A 12,525-nucleotide genomic window follows, 5' to 3' on the forward strand; every position below is an offset into this window, starting at 1 on the left:
TCATGTATTTTTAAAATAGTTTTTGGGCTTAGTAACCCTGAGGGGTGTGACTTCGCAGCCAGTAAGAATTTTATTAGATTATACTACATATTACGAAAGACTATGATGGGCGAGAAATTTTCTCCGAGCGGTGGTGGATAAACTGGCGCAGAGATGATGTCCGTCTTTGCGACAGTTTCCCCACCGCCAAGGTTGATCTCATTCTGTTTCAGTGCTCGTATGGTAAGGTTGTTCCTTCTCTTGTGCAAGCGTCCATGACAGTACTTTGTCCGCGGGCGGGCTAGCATCTGCTAGTCTCTTCCAGTGTCTGCCGGAGTCTGCCAGTACTTAAATATTCAGGGCTGCAAAGTTTGCTCACTCGCTTCTTAGTACAACGAAATAAAGATGTGTATTTTTTAGTATAGCTATATTTTTTTTGGTGTCTATGAAACTCAATACGATAGTTGCAAAACGACCATTTGTTGTTTAAGCGCAAATTTAAACCCTAACTATTTAAAGTTTAAAAACTAATATTATTTTTACAACTTTCATTAGCTCAAGTAGGGTTGAGTTAATTCGTTTAGGAGGGTTTGAATTTAAACAGCAAATGGACATTTCGCGACTATTACAATCGAGTGTATTATTAATAAAGTTATATTTTAATTTATATAAATATAATTTTACAAACAAGGTGAGATAATATGTATCAAACAATTGCTTTATAATTTCATTGATAAATATTAGTGAAACTGTATTTATTTAACTACTTACAACTACATTTTTACACGAAATTCGCTTATAGCGTTTAGGATTTAATATGTGGCGCTCTTTTCGGTAAATATAATATATATCTACCAGTCAAATTGTATTCTGATATGAATTCACTAAAATGCCAATAAAAATATATTTTACTGTAACATATTTAGTATATAAATATTTATAGCACACGATAGTTGATTTATCTCAGCTCTATAAATATAGATTAATCCATTATCAAAATCACCGGCTCATATCTCAATGCATATAACATGATGTTATATAATTCTGAACTAACCGTATTCGGCGTAACATAATTGAACAGATTCCATTAATTTCGACCAGACTTTATAAATTAAACCCTAGAATTACCAACAATAGTTGCCACATAAATGTAACGTATGGAAACAACTGCAATTCTGATATTTCGTGACGCTCGATGAAAATTTGATAATAACGTAAAGACATACACATATGTGTAACATCAATCCTTTGTATAGACACGTAACACAACTCGTGGTTTCGAACATCTCTCCATTGATTAATATATAAATGTTCATGAGTGAATTTGCTAATCAAATGCGAAATATGCGATTGGATCTAAATTCACTTATTCGAGTAATATATCAATTCAAATGCCATTTATGTAGTATATACAAGGTATGTATGTAATTTATAGGGAATTTCGCATCCTTTTTTGCATTGTAATTTACTGTAGATAGCGAACTTTATACGTATATAATCTGGTTTTATTTGTTCAGTACGTTTCGTTATGCCGCTGACTGTGCAAATGGAATTTTGGCTTTGTTCAGACACCACTAATGACCGTGTAAGACCTTTATGTATATAGATTCGCCCATGGCATTATAACCCAAAGAAAAAATGCGGTTTCATCATATTATCTCATATTATATTATATAGAGACGATATCATTCTACACAAATATATCTCAAAGAGTAGACAAATCAATCGAGATTGAATTGCCAAAGTTGTTCCGATATATCTAATATCGGATATTTTACTGAAATAATGTACAAGTGTACGATAATCTAAAATATAATTTTGCTAGCTCTATGTTTATATTAGAAAGTTTACTTTGTGAAACAAACATGAGACATAATAATAGTTGTAGATTGTATCAGAATTCTGAAAAATGTAAAATTCAATCTAAAATGGTAAAACAGATAAAAGCAATTAAAAAACTTAATTATTGATCGTTAAAACCAATGTTTTTCCTCGTTTTTTATGAGATATTCAATCAATCTCTATCTTTCTTTCTTTATCATGGACGTCACTTCCTTCTGTTTTTATCTAAAAATATGTGTAATGTAACCAGCTTTTAGAGATCAGAGTTATTAGATCTTTCCAAATGTACCGTATACCGTGTTATTCAAGATTACCTTCACATGAGCTAGGTCAGGTTCAAGATAAATGCTTAAACTCATTGCCGCTATTCAAAATCAAAAGCGTGTTTAATATGTTACCGATTTTTTATTTCTGTCATGAGAATGAGAAAGAAGTTTATTTAACATGCAAGCATTGAACATGGTGATAAATTGTGGATCAATTTTAATAATCTGAATAATAAAAAACAGTTTGAAAACGCCTATCAAATAATTATATTTTTTCATTGATTTAAAGTGTCTTATCAAAGGCAAAATATATCCTTTCATTTCTTTTTTTATCATGAACACTTTTTCATATTTTAAATTCACAAAAATATGCTGTGCATAATTTAATTTTCTTACAAACAGTTTTTCCCCGTTACTGGAAGAACCTGAAACTTGCTGGGATTAGGAAATAACATAGCCTTTTAAACATATATATCACTCCACTCATTTCACTGTTACTAACCTTCTGCCTTTCATCAAAACAGTGACAAAATCTTTTGAAGCGGGAATACAAATAAACGTCGTATATACAGCTTTTGAAAAGGCCTTCGACAAGGTTTGTTATGTGTTATTAATATTAAAAAATCGGACATCGATTGCTCGGATAATTTAACAATTGACAGTTTGTAACCTTTGGCGGACGATCGCCTAAATAATATATAATATAACCCTTTCGGGGGTTTCTCAAGAGTCCCACTTAATTAATTACATAAATATGGCAGTAACAAATTTAAGTTTTCTTCATTATACAATTGATATAGATTTGTTTAGAAGCATTCGATCTGTTACAGACTCCTTATATTTACATAGTGATTTAAATTCACTATGGAACGACAACCTTCTGCCATTTAGTGTTGGAAAGTATCATATTGTGGCCATCAGATTATTTCTTCAATCTCGGTAGGAACGTTCTAGCTAGAAAAACTTGCACTTAAGATCTCAAAATCACTTTAGAATGCAAGTAGAGATTCTCTCTACACGTAAACGACGTCTGCGAAAAATCGTTCAAGATGCTCGGCTTTGATCGCGTTTTATTTAGATAAAACGCGTTCTTTATAAGAAATGCGTTTTATTTGGATAATCCGTCAGATAGTTATATCCTCAATGACACTTTAGTTTGTAGCATTCTTAAATTAGATTATATAATTTGGAGTTCCCGAATATTTAAATACTCCTTATAAATCGAAATGTTCAGAAAAATTTCTCTAGATACTTAGATAAGAGGATATTTGATTAATATCCGCTATTATATACGATTCGCTGAGTTTTCTCAGATGATTGCATGTCGACATGAATGTCGCTAGGACGCGGGTGTCCGTTTCTAGTTGTGTAATTTTTTTTTAATTATGAAATATTTTTATTTTATTAGTGTTTGTGTATTACTTTCTATAAACTGGATTTTATTTTCTTCTTATAATAGTAGTTCCCACTACTATTATAAGAAGAAAATAAAAAATCTGAAATAGTTTTTTTAAATATATTTATATTTGTCAAAAAAATGCTTAGCTTATTTTTGTTTGGCGCTAAAAGGGTTAAACAATTTATCGGTAACGTTCAATGAAAATGCAGGTATTAAAGAACTTTTGAAACCTCTAAAATTAACTGTCGAAGCACTTTGCCGACGTGATTTCAACTTGTACATATAAATTCCGACGCAATTCTTAAATTTTCAGGCAAATGGCCTAGCTTAAATCTGCGTTAAGCTCAAAAATGTTAATTGCTCTAAAAAAACATACAGAAAAACAAAGGCGATAGATTTAACGGATACCATTTTCATATTTGTAACAACTCGTAAAACTCTAAAAAACCCTGTAACAACTCGTAAAACTCTGAGGCGGTCAATTATAAAATTAATGGAAAGGTTAACTGAAGACCGCAAAGAAGATGTGGTAAAACATTAGAAGAGCCACTTGAAGCACAGTCGTCTCACATGAGTTGAACAATTGACGATGAAAGAGCAAGTCCATGAAACAATAACAAAAAGCTTGATGACATGCGAACTTAAAGTTCAAAGTGACACTAGCCTTATATCCGTAATAAGAAAAAAATTATCTTATTTGAAAATGGCGTTTCACATGGTCATCACCTCGAACTGGTATACAAATATCTCATGACAATTTTCAGCAGCAAGCTGCCTGGACACTAAACTTAGATCCAGACTAAACGAAGAGACACTTGATGCTCTAATAGCTAAGCACACACGCATATATATGTCCGATGGACACCAGGACAGATCTGTCCGAGCTTCGCCACACACGCAAACTCGGACATCAGCCTGTACGTGTTTTTATATGATTCTGCATTTCAACTAAACAAGCATATTATGAAGCCCTATCCCTACAGTAAGAAGATATATATAAGAATAATTAATGGCAATTGGCATCAAAACAATAATCGTCAAAAACTATTAAAAGTAAAAACCTGTTTACATTTCGAATACTATAAATTTGTGCTTAACAGGTGCTTAATTACCTTCGCCATCAGTTTCCAGACAGTCTATTTTGTCAAATCAGCCATAAAGGCACTAGGACAGGCTTTGGTGCAGAATTTGCGTCGGTGATGACAGGGACGTTTCCGAGCATTAGCATACTAATGGCCCCATGAGTGCCCGATCTAGTTGTTGATGTCAATATTTCCACCAGGCGTCGCAGCGGCAAATCCAGGGTCGAAGCGACATAAACGACAATTAGTTTAATGGTCCGGTATCCGGCGAAACTTGCCTGTAATCAGCGTAATCGTCGGATGTCTACGCCAAGGGATGGGATCAAGATCAAGATGAGTCTAGACCACTGCTGCATATGTGATACCACTTTTTTTAATACAAGTGTGTCAGATTCGCATTGACATAATTAGACGTGACCTACTAATGACCGCTTAAAACCTGTTATAAGAGAAATTATAGCGTGCAGTGATTAAAAATGTATAAGTTAATATGTTTTAACCAGAAGCACTTGTTGCTCTTTAAGTGTCGGACGGTTATGCTGAATCTTTAATTTTTAATCATATGCATACGAGTATAAATAACACAAACGCGAGGCAATTAAATAGGGTGCGTAGGATGCCTTAAATTTGAACGAGGTACGCCACATTTCACGGACCCCAAAGGTCGAAACGACCATTACGGACACTCTTTACCTAATTATTTTGCTTGCTTGTATTTATTGTAAATTTCAATTTGAAGCCATTACAATTGCTCGCATTAGGATATTGAATAATAATTTTGGTATGTATAATTAATATTTTAAAAAACACCCATACCGTGAGTAAAATACTTATTACATATATCTACATATTTTAATCATTTTAAATCTATAGATCTCTATATAGTATGTACAGTACCCCATTAAAATCAAATAAGGCTTATTTTATGTTACGATAAATTTTCAGAAGAGATTTTAAACTGTTATGCTACTTTCTTTGTACCACTATCTTCTAAGAAGTTGAATAAACCTTAACTTTTTTTACCTATTAAGAAAATCTATGATTTTTGTTTACTTTTTAGAATATCTCAATAATTTCTGAGTATCAGTACGAATTTTTCTAGGAGCTATTATAACATTATATTCGATTCTCTTTTGGTCGATGTAGTCCAGTAAAGTTTCAATAGAAGTCGGTACTGTCTTGCGACTTATGTAATTATTAGTATCTTTTTCACGTATATTCTTATTATCACTTAGAGTACGCTCGGGATAAGGATGCCGGTTTGTTATTGTGTGCGTGTACATGTATATGAAAGGGAGAAGCGATGTAGCGTGTACTTCGTTGTCTCGCTTTCTCTTTTAAGGACCGTCGCTGATTCGTCAACGCTGGTATTCGTCATTAAAGTGCAGTGTGGCACAGAAGTTCGATCTTCTCTAGTGATTCATTTTAAATAATTTTGTGTTGATATTGGTTTAAACCAGGTATGCCCACTGTCCCATGGGTAGGTCACTAAACTCGTGCCACTGTTTTTTATTTATAAATGAAATTTTAAGAGAACAAAATTTCTTGGGCATATCTGGGTTTATTGATATCAAGGCTTCAAATATACACTGTAAATTATTAGTTTTCTTACCCGTGGATTAAAATCCCGAGCGTACTCTACTTCCTCTTATATTTGAGTGACAATAGAAACGATATTCGCATCATTCAAGCATTGTAAACCCGGATCATTCAAATCGCGATCAAACCATTTTCAGATGTAGTTTTATTAATCTGCATATTTCAGATACATCACTTGCTTTTGTCTCTACAGAATCCAATATATACATATTTTAAGAATCTTAATGTTACTGGCTTTATTTTTGAGAAAGATTGTGCTCTTTCATGTATAGGATCCAATTTTTTTCTAGAAATCTTTCTCAACAAGAGCTTTCGATCAATCCATTTCAATAATAATACTTTGGTCCATGAGTTTAATTAAGCTTTTAAAATTGAGTAATAGAAAATTTTCAATCATATGACCGTCGTTCCTTTTTAATATGTTTTAATTCAGATAAAAAAATATATCACAAAAATATAAACAAAAATAGATGGTATTGGCTTACAGACTTTGATTTCTCACTGCTCACTTATACTCCGTTTCTTTTAATAGAGTCACTTTAAGGTTTAAAGTCTATCCGTTTCGTCATTATTCATAAGTGAAAAAGATATGACAACTTTGGGTGTACGCTTCGCCAATTTGCTTAAAAGTACAATATGCAGATATACGTTCGAAATATATCATTACTTTTTTCTATATTTAAACAAAATTTAGAGAAAGTATATAGTATTAAAATAATACTATGTATTATTTTTTTTAATTTTACTATATTTTTATATTGAAATAATGAAAGTTATTAGCTATCAACATCAATAATTTATTAATGGTTATCATTTACGTATGTATAGCGATAACAATTTTAAGACGTCCGTGCGCTGCGAGTGTCAAAATAACAATGAAGTAGTAAACTTTGCTTGGCGCAAGCGGACCAATGAAATAACGTGCCTCAAAGTGACTCTGTATGAAACGAAGTATAGTAGTTTTTGTTTATGTTTACTCCGTTGCAATGCATTAGGCTAACACATTTAATGCTGCAACGGAAGATTTACAATAACTAAATATAACAGTTAAATAATTGTAAGCTTTATTTTGCCCTGCTTAGTAGTTACTTTACCAAGAAGTCTTTTTATTTAGTAAATTATCAGTAAATTGTTGTATTTAATAATTCAGTAATTTTTGATATACCTTTTCTCTTCAACGTAATTGGAGTCCAAAACGGCAACACTCGCATGCCAGAATGTGCTGTGAGTATTGGCATTCGTCAGAGTCCGCGAGAGTTGGTATTTTTCATTTAGGGGCGCTATCGGCTCACAAAGGGATAATTAAACGGGAAATGGCGGTCGGTGGAAGAGTGGCGCACAAAGGTTGGATCTCTATCTACCCCTGCTTGCTTTAAAATAACACAGCTCGAAAAGCTCGCCGGAAGTTCTAGTGCCTCTTCAACGGAATATCCAAAGCATCATCCCCGAACACACTTGATAGCGACTCCTATCCGATACAGGTGGATGTAAAAAATAAATTCTTTTGCCTACGCAAAAGAGCATTGATAAATTAGCGAAGAAAAACATGCCAATATAGGTAATAGTATTGATTTTTTTCAATCTTTATTAGCATTTTGCTATAGGAATCGCCTTTAAAACCATTGAACTTTATTGATATAAAAATTACTTCTTTTGAGTGAGTATAGATTATTCCATCATCGATGTTTTTGATACTTTTTTAGAAAATTAGTCGTTACATAAAATATGATCTTAAAGCAAAATCTCTACTTACCATAAATGGTGGTGGTAGAATTTGTCCTTTTATAGTCTAGCTTAAAACCGAATCTAACTTAAATAATTACCGTTAAAGGATCTATCAAACGAAACCATCTTCGTAAGCAACCTGAACTTTTCAAGTACCATCCGCTATAATACCGCCATATTGCTAACTATTCAACTAATCCAAAAGCTCCTCAAAGTTATGAAGATGTAAACAACGCGATGCAATTACATTTCTTAGTTTATCTGAAAGCATCATTTACGCGTAAGGGTTGTTTCGAACAATACAACGCCTAACGATAAGGACCTCTGCCTGAAATCCAACATCGTAATTGGATACGGAACGTATAATTTTTTAATAACGTTTACTGCTGCTTCGGTGTATGTGTGTCCGTACTAAGTACAATGCTTGGCGCTTTATTAACGTGGTAAAAAATCATCAATCTTGATTTAAGGGCGTCGATCCTTTGGGCGTAACTGTGCGCGCCTGACCATAACGGGCTTTTCCCCCTTTCAAAGTCTACCATCAATCACCTGGATGCGCTGTTGCAATCAGAAATAAAAACCTGACGTACCATTCAGTATACCAATCTGGAGTTGAGGCACGTGCTGTAATTCACAATCATCCGTTGCGTGGAAGCTCACGTAATTGGATTTAAGATTATGTCCATAGTTGCATTAATTTAATTTATATTTAATAAAACATGTTCACGTACATAATATTAAAATTTAATAACAAGGTATAATATATAAAAGTCTTGTATATTAATTTGCTTTTGATTTGACAAAATATGTTTTATAAAATTTGATAGATCGAGTTTTATGCTAAGCATTTTAAAAAAATATAAAAACAACTACAATTAAATCAGCATATATACGTTTATATAATTATTGTCTTTGTGAAAAAATGTTCGCAATAATTAATTATTCGCAAAACAAATTTTAATAATGATAAATATGCTTCGTTATGAAAGTAAATATAAATTAGTAAAAATAAATACTGTTAAATGTTTTATATTATTTTATAATTGCAACACTAATTAGATATTGCTTATTGCTAAAAAATATTGTAGACAACTGAATTTTAATATCGTAGAATATAATATAATATACTTTTGTACTTAATTTCATTACCTAAATTTTGTGTATATTTTTCAACGGCGTAGCTTAAAGACTCTTATCAAAAAATATTTTTGATGGCACACTCGAAACACGCCCATATATTTAGCCTATGTTTAATTAAATACCATTCGCAACCTTAATAAATCTCGGTAGGCCTCCAAAGTTGCTCGAGAGCTTTCGCGCAAAACTTTCACCGGATCTCGAGCGGCGCTCCTTCTGAAAATAGCCAAATTTAAAACGTAGAGCTTTTTACTCTGAAATCATAATTACGATTTTTGTTTTGATGTGTCCGATCGATTGGCAACCCCTGCCAGAGCCGACAACTCTTTGGCAGCGACCCTGTCGGGGTGCATTTATGTTCGAGATTGGATTCCTTTATTGCATGGCTAGGCAATGCCAAGATTTATTTAAAATCTTTTTCACGGCAGATTGGGGATGCTTTCAACCCCCATCTACCGCGATGAAAAGTGAATTTAGCCGGTCAATACGGCGGGATGTTGAAATATTTTATAATTTCGTGTTTTTGCATAAACGCCACCCCTCTATAAAACATTAGGGAGAACCGAATTCGAAATAGACTTTATACACCTATAAAGTATGCGCTAAAAATTAAATAATAATTTAATAACGTTACAAACATACCTAAGAAAACATTAAAGATGTCATAAGAGATGGACAATAATCATATTTGCGTTAACACAGTCAGTTCGAGAGCTATCCATTTCATCATCATTCAAGATGGCAAGTTTGGGCTTACGCCTCTACTGTGAGCTCTAAAGCAAACGATACGGATATACGTTTGATATACTTATCATTACTCCTGTTTATATTTTAAAATCATTGCTATATTTTTTTATATTTACCAATCAATCGGAGTAACGATAAGTATATCGAACGTATATCCATATCGTGTGCTAATAATAAACCCAAACTTGCTATCTGTTTCTCGATTATGAATAACCACTGCTAAAGAGATTGTGAAGAAGTTGTTATCTATTTATGTTTTAATATAGCAGCTTGGACTGCCATTTTGAGCATAAAATTAGTAGCATCAAAATTTGTTTCAAACCAGTCGAATTTTCTACGAAAATGGAATGGAAGTGACTTGAATAACCATGTCCAAAAAAGTACGACAAGTTCAATCGAATATCAAGGTTTTCCTTACTATTTTCTTTGCTTATTATGATCAATAGCAAACCTTGCAGTTTTACGCAGTTTGCATAAGTCAATCCGAAGATAATGAGAAAAGTTGTAGGCATTTTACTTTTGGATTTTGCACCACGATAACGTGCTGGCTCGCACTTTTGTATTTATTTGCCCAAAAACTACACCGAAGTAACTGTATTTACCAGATATAACCCTGTGCCTATGTATAAAAAAAAAACATTAAAATTACATCGTTTTGCGACCGTATAGAATATAAAAGCAAAATCATTTAATGACATTCTAAAAATGTTTTGCATATAGAAAGAAACGCTATCATGTTTGCATGCGCTAATGTACTAACAACGCGGTTTTCGTCCGCATCGTTTCAGTATCACTAACCTCTTGTCCCCTTTGGAGGCAGTGACAAAGTCCCTCGATTTTAAAATCGATATAAATGAAACCCATAGTAAATTTTCATAAGCTTCTTCTTTAAAAGTTAAGCAGTAACATTTTTGCTCTTTCTTATCGTTATCAATGACACACATGCGGTAATTTAAAACTCAACACATTTATTATCTGCTACTGATTTGAGTATTTTCACAAATGCGTATTCGTGGTCTTTACAAATGTATTTAGAGTCGCTGTGAAGCTAAATCTTTAATCTAAAATCTCAATTTAAAATTTTATGAGAAAGAGCGAGAATCGTGTCCTTATTTGTATTCTAGTGTGTTTTTCTGAGAGTGTTGGGATACAATTCATTGCATTCTTAGCATAACATATATTTAATGAAGTTGCTAATGGTATTGACAATCCGTCAATGCTTGTTGATTTTTAACTGCGGGTTATAGAGTTCTTTAGAGAGTCGCGATCGCATCCATTATTCTTTACCGTCGCGTCTAATACGTCAGTGCTTGAGAATGCTCTCCATACAAGAGACATTCAGCTTTTTAATGAACTTGCTAAATACAATGTTGTTTTTGGCGATAGCTATGAAGAGCTGAAACAATTTATTCTTAATAGTTCACATAATATTTTTTTTCGAGAAAAATGACCAGTCAAAAATTCATATTTTTCGACAAATTTTCTGATTTCTCAGAAAAATAGGAATTTATTAAAAATTAGATTTGCACAAATATTTGTAAATATTTTACAATCACTTCGATTTTTATACTGCTGCATAAAAACGGATGGATCTGTGCCAGATGTCTGAAAATAAGCATACTTTCTTAGGTCGGAAGTATTTGAATAATAATAAATTGTTTACAACTTCGGTTTTATCTTTGCTTTGCTTTTATTAAAACTACGTTAATAATTAGATAAGAATAAACCGTTCCGCGTGATAATTGGCAGATTGCAAAAATTAATGGTGACTTTCCATAAAACTTGGCTATCGGTAAACTTAAATCTCGTTTTAAATAATCTAAACAGGTTTTTTTTCTGTAGTTTATTCGAAATATTAAAAATGTAGTATATATTACAATGTACCAATGCACCAAACTATTAAAAATTATTGTGAAAAGTTGCGTTAAACTAGAAATTATCATTAAAACATTATTATAGTATAAATAAGAATTTTAATTTATGTTCGACAATGTACAAATTTTGTGAACTACGACGCATGTTAAATATATCAGAATTACTATGAAATTCCATACACGTTACTGACATATAGCACATTCCATCTCGAAACATGGAACATGGATAGTCAGTGGTAGGATTTACCCGCTCGACAGGTCAGCTTTACACCCATTGGGCACCTACCCTTTGTCCTTCAATTACATGCAGTTATATAGTACTAGTTCGGTCCGACTCGTTCAACTATACTCTACGCATAGTGACTATAATGGATCAAATTAATTCTGTGCATTAAATCAGCTATAATAAAATAATTATATATAATACATATCGAGCCTAAGATATATATATGTTTTACTTCACAATACTGCCTTTGTTGTATTAGCTCTATATAATTCAAATTGAGGTCCATTCTCAACGAAGTGTTCAAATCCTCAGGTGGTCTAAAACTCTACACTACAACCATGTTTATCGTTCGCCGCAAACTGTTGCACCTATTTACCAACCCGCCCAAAACTCGTTACGGTGTGTCGCAGCCATTGCTCGAGTAATTAATGCTGACATCGCTTTGTTAACATGCCCGTAGGGGTGGCGTAAGTATGGGACGCGCAGGGATGGTCGTGCTCTTAATTTATTTACTCGCGAAGATTCCACACCATGTTCCATATTATAAAGAAAGCGAACTCGGCTGCGTTCTTCTCGCCGCTCTTAAACTTTACAATATTTGCATTTCAAAGTTTGGCCTCGCCGCTCAGAAGCAAGCACTATTTTTGTA

The 12,525-nt window shown here is 32.9% G+C and overlaps 1 protein-coding gene across 5 annotated transcripts in view; it reads left to right on the forward strand.

The window, feature by feature from the left end:
* LOC148237899 (band 4.1-like protein 4A) overlaps positions 1-12,525 on the forward strand; it is a 264,159-nt gene that overhangs the window by 223,104 nt on the left and 28,530 nt on the right. The window lies entirely within an intron of this gene.

The sequence above is a fragment of the Plectrocnemia conspersa genome, unplaced genomic scaffold (genome assembly GCF_051122295.1).
Source record: "Plectrocnemia conspersa isolate PC_06_02 unplaced genomic scaffold, ASM5112229v1 ptg000002l, whole genome shotgun sequence".
NCBI lineage: Eukaryota > Metazoa > Arthropoda > Insecta > Trichoptera > Polycentropodidae > Plectrocnemia > Plectrocnemia conspersa.